Here is a 12,983-nt window from a genome sequence, read left to right on the forward strand (position 1 = left end):
TTCAAGTATCACTTTGATTGAGTGAATAAATTAAGCCCTATTGAAGTCGGCTTGTTTCTATCCTCCAACAATGACCCTTGTGGTGGATCATATGAAAAACCCCGACAAAATCCAGAAGCTAAACACGCTATCAGTGAATTACGGTCCAAACTAAAATGTGAGGTCCCCTCTGGTGGCCCTGTTTCACCTCTCTCCCTCACCATGGTGTGTTCCTACTTAAATTCCAGGCTGCATCAGTGCGGTTTGTCCTCTCACAGAATGCTCCACCAGAAGGACCAATTCACCAACACTACCATTCCTATTGATGATGTATCTTTATATCAATGGTCAATGCAGCACCCAGTTTCGGAACCATAAATACAGGGTATTGATTTGACAGGGGTTGAGGGGTGGAGGGGGGAGGGGGGAGGGGGGACCTCCCTTTCCCTGGTTTGTGTTTTTCCTTCAATTCCTGGAAATGCACTTGAAATTGCCATCCCCTGGTGAGTGGAGGTGATCACCCCTGTCAAAAGATCTTGTATTAGTGGTGATGGAATTCGTGAAATTTTAACGTCTGACATTTTAAAATGATAACTGTACACTGTATCCTTTTTGAGCACGAACTGATTTTAAAAAGCTTTCTCTGAGTACACAAACAGTGGAAGATCAGCAGCAAAATGGAAATAACAGCTGGGTTTTTTTTTTCCATAAAGTGGAGATAAAAATTAGGGGGAAAATATCAGTTTGTGTAAAAGTGAAACCGAAAGGTGTACAAAATCCGAAGGGTGTACACACTCACTGCACCCACCCACCCCCCCCCCCCAACTCCTGGATCCACCCTTGCCTGTCCAGTTAAACATCAGGAAAAACACTTATTTAATTCATAATTGGGTGATTATTCGGTAACGTCGTGTTTGCTTGTCCACGTGTTTATAGTGCTAATTTGTCGAAGTAAAATAGTTCTGACAAATTTCTTTTTGACTAGAGAACAATAAAATACAATTTTAACATTGAAACAGCAGCAGACTGCCACACACAGATCATAATAATTATTTCTCACACAACTTAAGTCACCTGTGTGGGTCAAAATGTCATGTCCCAGCCGCTTACTATAAAAATGTATCTGTACATATGATGCAGAAATGGTCTACACAGCGCATCAAAACGTTTCCTGCCGTCCACATATGGTTAACACTTAACGGCTCTGGCACAACAACAATGTTTACATGAAAAAAAATTAATTTTAATTCAAATTTCTGTTTTAAAAATTGCTGTCCTGCGTTTTCTGGTCATCTACGTCACGCTTCTCCAGCCCGCCAAATGGAAATCAAGGGAAGCCACGTGTGTGTGACCACGTGGTTCCTAAGAGTTTGAAGCAGCGCCATTTTTGTTTACAGGAGGCTGCGCAGGCAAAAGGTCAGAGTTGGCTTTCATCAATTTTCTGCGTTCTTCTTCAGTATTGAAGAAGTATTGAAGAAGTAAGCCTCAAGTATTGAACAAAATAACTTTGGTTCAGTAATTTCAACATGTAAATGATATATTTAGCTGTCATACATGCACTGGAACTGCTATGCGGTGGATTCAAAATAGTGTATAAGCCTAAATTAGCCTTTGACACACTTCGCGCGTCATCTATGTCACGGTCATCTACGTCACATATTTGCATGACGGAGGTGACATTTCCCGTGACGGAGATGATGTGTTTGTTACGTAGATGAGTTTTGTATGATGAAGTCGCTCTTTACACTTGGAAAATGCGTTATTAAATATTCCTGGAAATCTGTTGCAGCCATACGAACATACCTCTATAAATCGTAAATATATTAATACAATTTTAGTAACACGAGACTAAAGGTATTTATCGTATGGATTGATTTGATCAAAGTAAATTCATTTTCCTTTTTGACTATTATATACGTGCCATTCATTTTCAGGCATGGCGCTCTCCGTGTTACGAATCTTCTGCCCGCCCAGTGTGTGGACAGCCGCTTTAGCCAATGACGGCCGCCTCGCCCACCGGACGGACAATTCAGTCGCGACTTTCCGGAACAATGCCGAAAACCAGTCACGGGTGTGCTTCAATGTGCACACCACGGCGTAGTCAATGTGCTACCCGCGCGCGACAGGGTCAATCGCCGAATTAATCGATATACCTAAGTATTCGCGTGGGCAGCCTACCGAGAGACCGTACCTCAGCGGGGCCTGCTCGGACACGAACCGCTTAAGCGGTTCATTCCATTCTGGGATAACCGAGCGGTCTATTATCGCGAGACCTCGCTGGACCCAATTCTTTTAGCGGCTATTAAAAAGCCCGCTATTATTCCGAGAACAATACGGCGGTTCGATGTGGAAAGAGGACACAACGAACGGTTTAACATTCACACAAGGACATTTATTTATAATAGCACGTATGCAGGCATGCACGTATACATTTATGCAAGGCAAAGAAAAGCACGACAAGAAGAACTACAACCGTCTATTATTATTATTATTATTATTATTATTATTATTATTATTATTATTATTTAGAAGCACTTACACAGTTCTACTTGCAGGACATGGCCCCACAACATCCACACAAATAAAAGCAAAGAAAGACCCCCTCAAAGGCAAGGGAGTCAGACTGGACCCGTAGGCCTTCATGTTCAAGGAGCTTGGTTGACCCGAAGGAACTCCAAGAGGCCGCCGCAGGTTATCTTCACCCTCGTGGTGACTTGGTTTGGCGATCCTCGGTGGACCCTCTCAAGCTCCTCACCGACTGCGGGGACTCCCGGCTCGAACGCGGCTGCCCACAACTCCACACTTCCGAGACCTCCACCGACTCGCTGCTCCACCCAGACCGAGACCTCCACCGACTCGCTGCTCCACCCAGACCGAGACCTCCACCGACCCGACCAACAACCAACCCATAGACCAAGACAGCTCGACAGCCGCCTTCGCTCTTTCAGCGCAGGCTTTTATCCCCCTTGGCTTCCCGCCCCGCCCTCCTTCCAGCTCCTGCGGGAAACTTCCAGAAGGGGGGGCGTTTTCCTCGTGGGTCGGGGTTTTTCGTAGCAGTCATTTCAGTCGCTCTTCTTTATTCGTCCGCCACTCGCCCCTTCCCCGTCCCGAAGCGCGGGAAAGTAAGACGAAAAATCCGTGCGTTATCGGAACGCCTTCTTCTTTCTCCATGGCAGAGATGGTTTTTGATGCGGAGAGGGTTGTAGCATGGTTGTGGAGATGGTGATTGGTGGTGTGGTTGGTGGTTGAGGTGATCGTGGTTGTTTTAATGATGGCGTGGTTGGGCGCTTGTGGAAAAGGTGGTTGGTGGTGTGGTTGGTGATTGAGGTGATCGTGGTTGTTGTAATGTTGGCGTGGTTGGTGTTGTGTGGTGGTCGTGAGGCTGCTGTGGTTGGGCGCTTGTGGAAAAGGTGGTTGGTGGTGTGGTTGGTCCAAAATAACGATAGCAAAGAATAACGGATAACTCAAAGATCACAGCCCTGATTACACGAATAAAACCTATTAAACAACGGTGGGGAAATCTATCTGAACACACACTTAGCGATATAACTGATCTTGGGGATATCCTTTATGGTGTCTGCGAATTTCCACAACCGTAACAATTTTAATACAATTTTAGTAACACGAGACTAAAGGCATTTATCGTATGGATTGATTTGATTAAAGTAAATTCATTTTCCTTTTTGACTATTATATACGTGCCGTTCATTTTCAGGCATGGCGCTCTCCGCTGCAGAAAGGGCTAAGCGATATACAGGGAAAGGAAGAAGATGGGTGGGGCATCAAAAGAAGCTTTTCTGCAGAAAAAGCGTTTGAGGCAGAGGAATCGTTATGTCCCTGTGGCAGATCATACTCCAAGTCTAAGAGAACAGCGACAAATAAGGAGAGGCTGGCGAAAAAACCAGAAGACCTGCGTATGTCCAGAAAGGCGTTCACTGAAACACAGACAGTCGACAGTCCAGACCAGACATGTCTTCTCCAGTCGGTAACACCACACGACAACCTCCTTGGAAAATGGTGTGTTGTGTCCGACGATGGGGCCCCGTATCCTGGTTAAAAAAAACCCGCACCGTATCCTAGTAAAATCGTTGATTTTGACGATGATGCAGTGGAAGTAAGTTCGATGTCTAAAATCGGGAATAACCGGTTTTTCTGGCCAATGAGGGAGGATCGGATCTGGTACGAGTACGACAAGATAGTTACACTCATCCCCGAGCCAAGCAGTGTGGGAGGTCGCCATGTGCAGAGAGAGGCTCTACTGGGAAGCTATATGCGATCAATTAGACCTCTGAAAATGTTTCATTAAACGGCTCCTGATGATGTTTTCTGTCACGAGTACACGTGGTAATTAAATATATATATACAAAATGGCTCCCTGATCTTTGTTTGTCTATATGATTGCATAATAATCGTCATCTACGTCACAATCCGTCACCTCCATCACGGCATGTCATCTATGTCACTGCCGATATTTCAATAAATATATTAATTACGAGTGGTTTATATCGAACAAGGTGAAGTCAGAAGAAACAACAAGTCATACGCTTTTAACTCGGTGAAGGTCAATCTCTGATAGTCCTTTCTTTTATCACAGTCATGATTGAAAGCTTTCATTTTAATGTGCTATCAGGCCAATAGCAGTGGTGCCTATTCAGTGTGGCTGCAGAAACCAATCTTAAATTGATAGGATTAATTTTTACTTTGCATTTCCTTAAATGAAACATATGTAATCATTTCCCTGTGATTTAATCTCAAAGTAGATAATTAGTTTGCAACTTGGAACCTGAGAAGACCGACTTCTCTGTTGTGACGTAGATGACATTGCCACAAACCACTTCGTGAGAAAACTGTAAAAAATCAAAAAGGTTTATTTCTGAAATGTGTTCCTTGATGCAGGCACAACAACTAACACCTAATTTTGCAAATGTAACCCCAAATTACCGAAAAATTCATGGTTTGTAAAGCAGCATTGGCTTTTATGAAAAGTCCGTTACCAAATATTGACCCAATTACGTGACAGTGCTTTCCTTGCTTGAGATGGAGCATTCCCTTTGTGTTGTGTTTATCACCACTCGAGTTCTTGTATTTTGCTGGCAAAGTGAGACACACCCTCGGGGGCCCTGTCTCGAAAGATCGTGTGTCCCTGTTATCTGGGGGTCTCTTGTTCTCTCTGGGTGCCGAGCAATTGCATGCCCCTAACACCACTTCTACCCACACCGACACTCAAACAACAATAACCCACACCGACACTCAAACAGCAACAACCCACACCGACACCCAAACAGTAAAAGCCAACACCAACATTCAAACATCAAAAACCTACACAGACACTCAAACATCAATAACCCACACCGACACTCAAACAGTAATAACCCACACCGACACTCAAACAGTAATAACCCACACTGACACTCAAAGAGTAAAAGCCAACACCAACACTCAAACATCAATAACCCACACTGACACTCAAACATCAATAACCCACACTGACACTCAAACATCAATAACCTACACAGACAATCAAACATCAATAACCCACACCGACACTCAAAGAGTAAAAGCCAACACCAACACTCAAACATCAAATAACCCACACCGACACTCAAACAGTAATAACCCACACCGACACTCAAACAGTAATAACCCACACACACACTCATACAGTAATAACCCACACCGACACTCAAACAGTAATAACCCACACTGACACTCAAACAGTAATAACCCACACCGACACTCAAACAGTAATAACCCACACCGACACTCAAACAGTAATAACCCACACACACACTCATACAGTAATAACCCACACCGACACTCAAACAGTAATAACCCACACCGACACTCAAACAGTAATAACCCACACCGACACTCAAACAGTAATAACCCACACCGACACTCAAACATCAATAACCCACACTGACACTCAAACAGTAATAACCCACACATACACTCAAACATCAATAACCCACACCGACACTCAAACAGTAATAACCCACACATACACTCAAACAGCAGCCACAGGCTGCACTGGATAGATACAAGGACTTCTCAGAAATGGCTCCCACTTGAGGAAGGAAGGAAGTAAGTGTACACTTCCCTAATCTGAATCCACCAACCTAAACCCCGAAACTCAGTCATCTCACTCCAGCTCTGCTCAATAACGGTGAGTACTTGTTAAGGTTTTATTTCTCGAACTTCATTATACTTATTTAAATACTATTCCCTTTGTAGGCTGAAGAATGCAAACCGATTCCACGTTGTTAATTATTCGTGTGATTTACTCGTGTTTATATGTGAAGAACTTTTCAGGAAATCGAATCTTGTGACTCGCAATTTGTATCGTTACCAGTAAACACCATCCGTCGCACCGAAGATGGGAATACTGAGAGAGGGGCAGGGGAGGAGGAGAGAAAGAGGGGAGAGGGGTGGGGAGAGTGAGAGGGGTGGGGGAGGGAGACAGAAAGAGGGGAGAGGGGGTGAGGAGGGGAGAGAAAGAGGGAGAGGGGGTGGGGGAGAAGAAAGAGGGGAGAGGGGTGGGAAGAGTAAGAGAGGGGTGAGAGGGGTGGAAGTGAGAGAGGGAGTGAGTGAGGGAGTTGGAGGGTGAGGGAGGTTTAGGGTGAGAGAAGGGGGAATGAAGAGAGAGAGAAGGGGGAGAAATTCCGGCAGATGTGGCACCCAGTTTAACGTCCATCAGAGAGACGACACGCACATTGATGAATCACTTTCCCTGTGAAACACCAGGATGACAGTTTATTGTTGGGTCGGGATTCAAACACAGGCGAGGACAACTTAGGGCGAACGAGCGTTCCTCTCGGCTATCCTGCTGTAATATGGGATTCATTGCTTTGTAACAACTGAAAACATTTTTTATTCATTCTCATCCTTCGGTTCCTTTGAATCCACATTCTCAACCGTCACTAGTTGGTACTCTCTCTGTCTCTCTCTCTCTCTCTCTCTCTCTCTCTCTCTCTCTCTCTCTCTCTCTCTCTCTCTCTCTCTCTCTCTCTCTCTCTCTCTCTCTCTCTCTCTCTCTCTCTCTCTCACTCTCTCTCTCTCTCTCTCTCTCTCTCTCTCTCTCTCTCTCTCCCTCTCTCTCGCTCTCTCTCTCTCTCTCTCTCTCTCTCTCTCTCTCTCTCTCTCTCTCTCTCTCTCTCTCTCTCTCTCTCTCTCTCACTCTCTCTCTCTCTCTCTCTCTCTGTCTCTCTCTCTCTCTGTGTCTCTCTCTCTCTCTCTCTCTCTCTCTCTCTCTCTCTCTCTCTCTCTCTCTCTCTCTCTCTCTCTCTCTCTCTCTCTCTCTTTCCTCTCTCTCTCTCTCTCTCTTGTTTGGTTTTCAAATGATTGAGCATATTGGGAGTATTACACTTGTCGTGGATTTTTTAAACCCATTTTGTTGTGATCGTTGTCCTCATGAAGGATTCTAACTGGTCGATTGTGGAATCCTATTTGACTTCAGACAGAGTTTAACGTTTGTCCGATTTGATTATAAAACCCTACAGTTTAACCCTATCGACACTGATAAAACTGATGTCCACACAAGTCCTCCCTTGTGAAACAATTTATTTCCTAATTATACACCATACACTTCTCACCCTTGTACAATGAACTTAAAAATCCCCATTTGTTTGCAATATTATTTGGTTCTATTTCATTTATTCTTACTTTAGTTAACAGTTAGACCAACCCGATTCAATTCACTTCTACATTACATCAGAGAGTTATATTCTAACTTGGTACTTGGTCAGTTCCAAGGAGTACAAGCCACTGAGAAACTATACTTCCTCACATGCTCGTCCTGAGAACAATGTGCCTTTCAAAATATTTATACTTCCATGAGAGAGAGGTTGGGGGATATTCACCCAAACTGTAGACGTGTCCTCTAGACAAAAAGCCACTTCGTACATTTTCTAAGCAAAGGTTCATTTATCAGCTCGGTCACTCTGCTCCAGAACAACACATTTCTTATCATTTAGGGCAAAAGTCTTTTGGCCAGAAATGACAGCCAATTCAATTTGCAGCATAAAAGTTACATTTCTGAAACTCCATTTGTTACAATTTAAAATACATTAATATAAAATTTTCCCCCACACTCCCCCGTTTTTTTTTTTTAAGGAAAATTTGAATAATTTTTCTTACACATGATTACCATGTCCCACTCCTGAAGGAGAAAAGATTTCCATTATTCAAGTTCAATCAACAATGGCAGCGAGTGTTCATATCAGAAAATGAGTGTGTTTCCATTTAATTTATGGCCTGTTCATCAGCATGTGTCACACATTGGAAACATGCTACCCGAAGTCAGAAGATAAACAGGTCAGGGTGTGGATAGAGTGGCACCCAACGGGAAACACAATCGAAGCACTCCTTGAGCTGAGGAGAAGGTAGATGTGGGCAAGTACAAGTTTGGGCCGGACACTGGGTTGAAGGAGCGCAGTGTGGAACTCCAGGCCTGTCGTACATTGAAGTGACCACAGCAAGTTCACGATGTATTTGCAGAGCGGCAATCGAGAGTGTGGCTGAGAACATTCCTCCACGCAGGCACCACACAACGCCGACGTTAAGACTTTGCTCAACCTTCACCTCAGTGGGTTTTTTCTTTCTTTTCCCACATTGCTCCATCTTATCTCCTCAGGAAGGGGAGGCATAATCATGTGTTGAATGCTCAATCACCCAAATCTGGGTTCTCCCATCGTCCAATCTTTGTGTGGAATTTCATTCCAAAGTTCATTTAGATGAAATCGTACATTGCTTCAAAGACTGCTTTCAACACTCCGAAACAAACAAAGCATCAAGTAAACACCAATCAATAAACGTCATGGGCACATGTAGTTCTACAAGACTAACAAAGATTGTTATGGAAGCATTTAACTTGCATTATATGTCATATCAATATTTTAATCCCTTTCCTTGTTATTTCCCAAAACAACATGCTAAAATATACAGAAATCCCAGTTGTACGTATACTCAAAACATCCATCTCATTTGCTATTTCCATCGACATTTTAAATCTCTGACATTTCTCCATCTGTCCACTTCTCTCTCACCAAAACAGCAAACATGCTGCCATTTTTCCAACTCACATCCACAAACCATCTATCACTTCCTCCGACCTTCTCAATTACGAATCCATTTTCTTTTATCAAAACAAATAAATCATTTTAAACAGTTGTACAAAAATTGTCAAATCACTTGTCAAATCTGTTATCAGGCGAATATCATTTATATTGCAGCTCAAACACTCTGTCTACACATGCAGCTTCACCCTCCACAATCTTTATCCCAGTCTTGGAAAAGCATCTTAAACTTCAGACTAATAAACATCCAAACTCTCTTAAACAACTTTTTGGTCAAAACAAAATATTTCCTTTTAAAATCCATAAATGAAAAATTTAATCTACAGCATCTATTCAATTAAATCATGAATTTACCTTGACTGAATCGATCAAATGGTTACACTGGGTTGTTTGCCATTGCCTTCCCAGCACAAGTTCAGGTAACCTCAACATTCGCAGACGAATAAAACAATATTTCAACGTCCATCTGAGGGAATCATCTATTATCTGTGAATTTCCCCACGTGCTAAACATCATCAAATCATTAAAATCATTCCAAATCACGTTTCTACATTTAAATCACAGACAGTATATCCACATTCACAATTGTTATTTCACAATTTATTCAAAATCCCGATGGTTGTAAAATAAAACTTCAACACTTTTTCCTAAATGGACTTCACTTTAAACAGATTCAGTCCAGAGGGTGCGCCACAAACACCAAGGAACAAGGAACAGGAAGTTCTCTCCACATCCAGTGGGAAGAAAAAGGAAAAAAAACTCTGACAGGCAAAACCCACAGTTTGCATTACTCTGTCATGGCTTCAACACATACACTAGACAGCATTGCATCTCATAGACTCGCGTGTGATCACGTGACAAATACCTATCACATTTCTATCTCATCCTCTTGAATCTGCATATGAATTGAATTTCACACCTAAAGCAAAGGCTGGAACAAAGACTCAGTGTAAAGAGAGGCCACCCCCCACAGATCGACTCAGCACGAGTTAAAATATCGTCAAAATCCCAACAGAACACGTTTCATTGCAGTGAATATTGGACTCGCACAAGTTTCATTTTTTTACTCTCAGGAACACATGCATCTCAATGCAAATCACCAACCACGCTCCCAGCTGGTTAATCATCTCCTGCACTCCACAAAACGTTTCGTGCAAATCATTGCATTTACAAATCCGTAAAACCTCCACACAATATAATATAACAACCTCACTGTCAACAAACTTCCAGTGAGTTCAATGAACAAAAAGTAACTCTTAAAACTCTTACAAACAGGTAACTTATAATATTTATCTATTTTAACCCTATCTCGGCGTCTCAGCCGTGTCCTCGGCCATCTCTCTCATAGCCGGTCCGTATCAATACAAACATGTGGCATGTCGCTTCATCATGCCCATTTAATTACGCGTCTGGCTCCTTAACGAGCCTCTTCTTGTCATCTGACTCCTCTTCTTCTCCAGCACTTTTCTAAAACAACTACAGTACTTATCGTTTACTTTAAAACGGACTCCCTCCGCCGGATCCTCTTCTTTCTCTCAATAAAATTATCTGACAATGAACTTTTCTTTGTTCGAAATGTGTTACCTGCTGAGAGCGCTCTCCCTTACCTTCGCTCAAGCACTTGTCATTCCTCCAGGCACTGCCTCCGGCAGATTAAGCACCTCTGGTCACGAGCACCGCACCAACGTCGGTTCGAATCCGAGTCTCGGCGCCAACTGATGTGGATTTTTTAAACCCACCTTGTGATCGTTGTCCTCCTGAAGGATTCTAACTGGTCGATTGTGGAATCCTATTTGACTTCAGACAGAGTTTAACGTTTGTCCGATTTGATTATAAAACCCTACAGTTTAACCTTATCGACACTGATAAAACTGATGTCCACACAAGTCCTTCCTTGTGAAACAATTTATTTCCTAATTATACACCATACACTTCTCACCCTTGTACAATGAACTTAAAAATCCCCATTTGTTTGCAATATTATTTGGTTCTATTTCATTTATTCTTACTTTAGTTAAGAGTTAGACCAACCCGATTCAATTCACTTCTACATTACATCAGAGAGTTATATTCTAACTTGGTACTTGGTCAGTTCCAAGGAGTACGAGCCACTGAGAAACTATACTTCCTCACGTACTCGTCCTGAGAACAATGTGCCTTTCAAAATATTTATACTTCCATGAGAGAGAGGTTGGGGGATATTCACCCAAACTGTAGACGTGTCCTCTAGACAAAAAGCCACTTCGTACATTTTCTAAGCAAAGGTTCATTTATCAGCTCGGTCACTCTGACCCAGAACAACACATTTCTTATCATTTAGGGCAAAAGTCTTTTGGCCAGAAATGACAGCCAATTCAATTTGCAGCATAAAAGTTACATTTCTGAAACTCCATTTGTTACAATTTAAAATACATTAATATGAATTTTTCCCCCACACACTGATGAGCAATGTCTTTAGTAAAACGTGAGCATGTAGCTTTAGAACTGTCTTTAACTTTCCCAAAATAATTCCCAAATGTACTTCTGGACCTTTTGACCAACAAGTCCAAACTTTATCAGTCAATGTATTGCTTACCCGTCCATCAGCAAAACAATCAGCACGCTTTACTGGCCAACATCAAATACATTGTTATTGTGAGGATGTCACTTCCTATTGTTCACATGAGGCTGTGCAAGCTCGACCAGAACAAAACAAGTGTTTTTTGTGTGTTTTGTTATCGTGATTTGTGTCAGGAGAATGTGGGATTGTGTATAAAGCTGTAGTTGTGTTCATAACAGTTTTAGCAGATATTTGTGTTGGTTCATTGAAAGAAGCAGGGGAGACCTCGTGTTGTGTTTCGCGTTTAAATCAGTTGGGGTCTTGGAGTATGGGGATAATTGGGCATAAATAGAGACCAAAGGGGAAAGGAAGAGGAGTTCTTAAAATGTGATTGATGCTCAATGTGGGTGATATCAACAATAGGAGAAGCAGAGGGTTCTTAATGTTGCAGAAAGTGTGAGGAAATAGCTCACTTGAGGATGGTTATTATCAGGTTAAAGGAACGGATCAATAAGTTGCAGCAAGTAGCAAAATGTGAGAAATTTGTCGATAATAGTTCGTTATTGTTGTAGAGTGAGGTTGTTGAGGATATTTGGAAGTGGTGAGGGTGCAGCAGGAGCAAACGGTGGTGAGGTTGCAGCGGAAGCAAACGGTGGTGAGAGTGCAGAGAGCGCAGGCAGTGGTGAGGGTGCAGAGGGTGCAGGCAGTGGTGAGGGTGCAGAGAGTGCAGGCAGTGGTGAGAGTGCAGAGAGCGCAGGCAGTGTTGAGGGTGCAGAGAGTGCAGGCAGTGGTGAGGGTGCAGAGAGCGCAGGCAGTGGTGAGGGTGCAGAGAGCGCAGGCAGTGGTGAGGGTGCAGAGAGCGCAGGCAATGGTGAGGGTGCAGAGAGCGCCGGAAGTGGTGAGGCAGCGAGGATGCCCCTCGAGGGAGAGCAAGGTGGCCAAGGATGCGTGTGATCACTGATCAAGTAAATAATTTTAAAAGGCCGTTCATTATCTCCAAAAGGGTTGTGTTAATTAACCCAAACGCGATTTTTCAGTCATGCACTTCCTTGGACTTTTATTAGTTTGCATGCAAAGTTCCAGGCTGCTCGGTTTTAGAGTTTTGTACTTATGGAGGAGACACACTGACATGCTGATACACGTTAACATTTATTAGTTTCGATAATTATATCGAGAAATTTATGAAACTTTCCACTCGCTTTGGACATGCTTATCTTTGTTTTATCTTTGCACACACATGCTTATCTTTGTTTTATCTTTGCACACACAGATGCTTATCTTTGTTTTCACGGCTGTTTTCCCCGAACGAGGTCTTTGTGGTTTCCTCTACAATTCCCCACTAACTATAACGGTTTAACTGTTCCGTTTTTTCTCTTTGTCTCTGTTATAAG

The 12,983-nt window shown here is 42.9% G+C and overlaps 1 protein-coding gene across 4 annotated transcripts in view; it reads left to right on the top strand.

Moving 5' to 3' along the window:
- LOC147010455 (uncharacterized) overlaps positions 1 to 12,983 on the top strand; it is a 133,688-nt gene that overhangs the window by 80,622 nt on the left and 40,083 nt on the right. Inside the window, exon 1 of one of the 4 annotated variants that reach the window (XM_085858778.1) lies at positions 6,045 to 6,145. The exons of the other annotated variants lie outside the window; for them this stretch is intronic. The gene's annotated coding sequence lies outside the window, so the exon portion shown is untranslated. Of the gene's footprint in view, positions 1 to 6,044; positions 6,146 to 12,983 lie in introns of those variants that run through there. 4 annotated transcript variants of the gene reach the window in all.

Source organism: Eptatretus burgeri, chromosome 16 (genome assembly GCF_056783735.1).
Source record: "Eptatretus burgeri isolate ZD-2024b chromosome 16, Ebu_testis_v1, whole genome shotgun sequence".
NCBI lineage: Eukaryota > Metazoa > Chordata > Myxini > Myxiniformes > Myxinidae > Eptatretus > Eptatretus burgeri.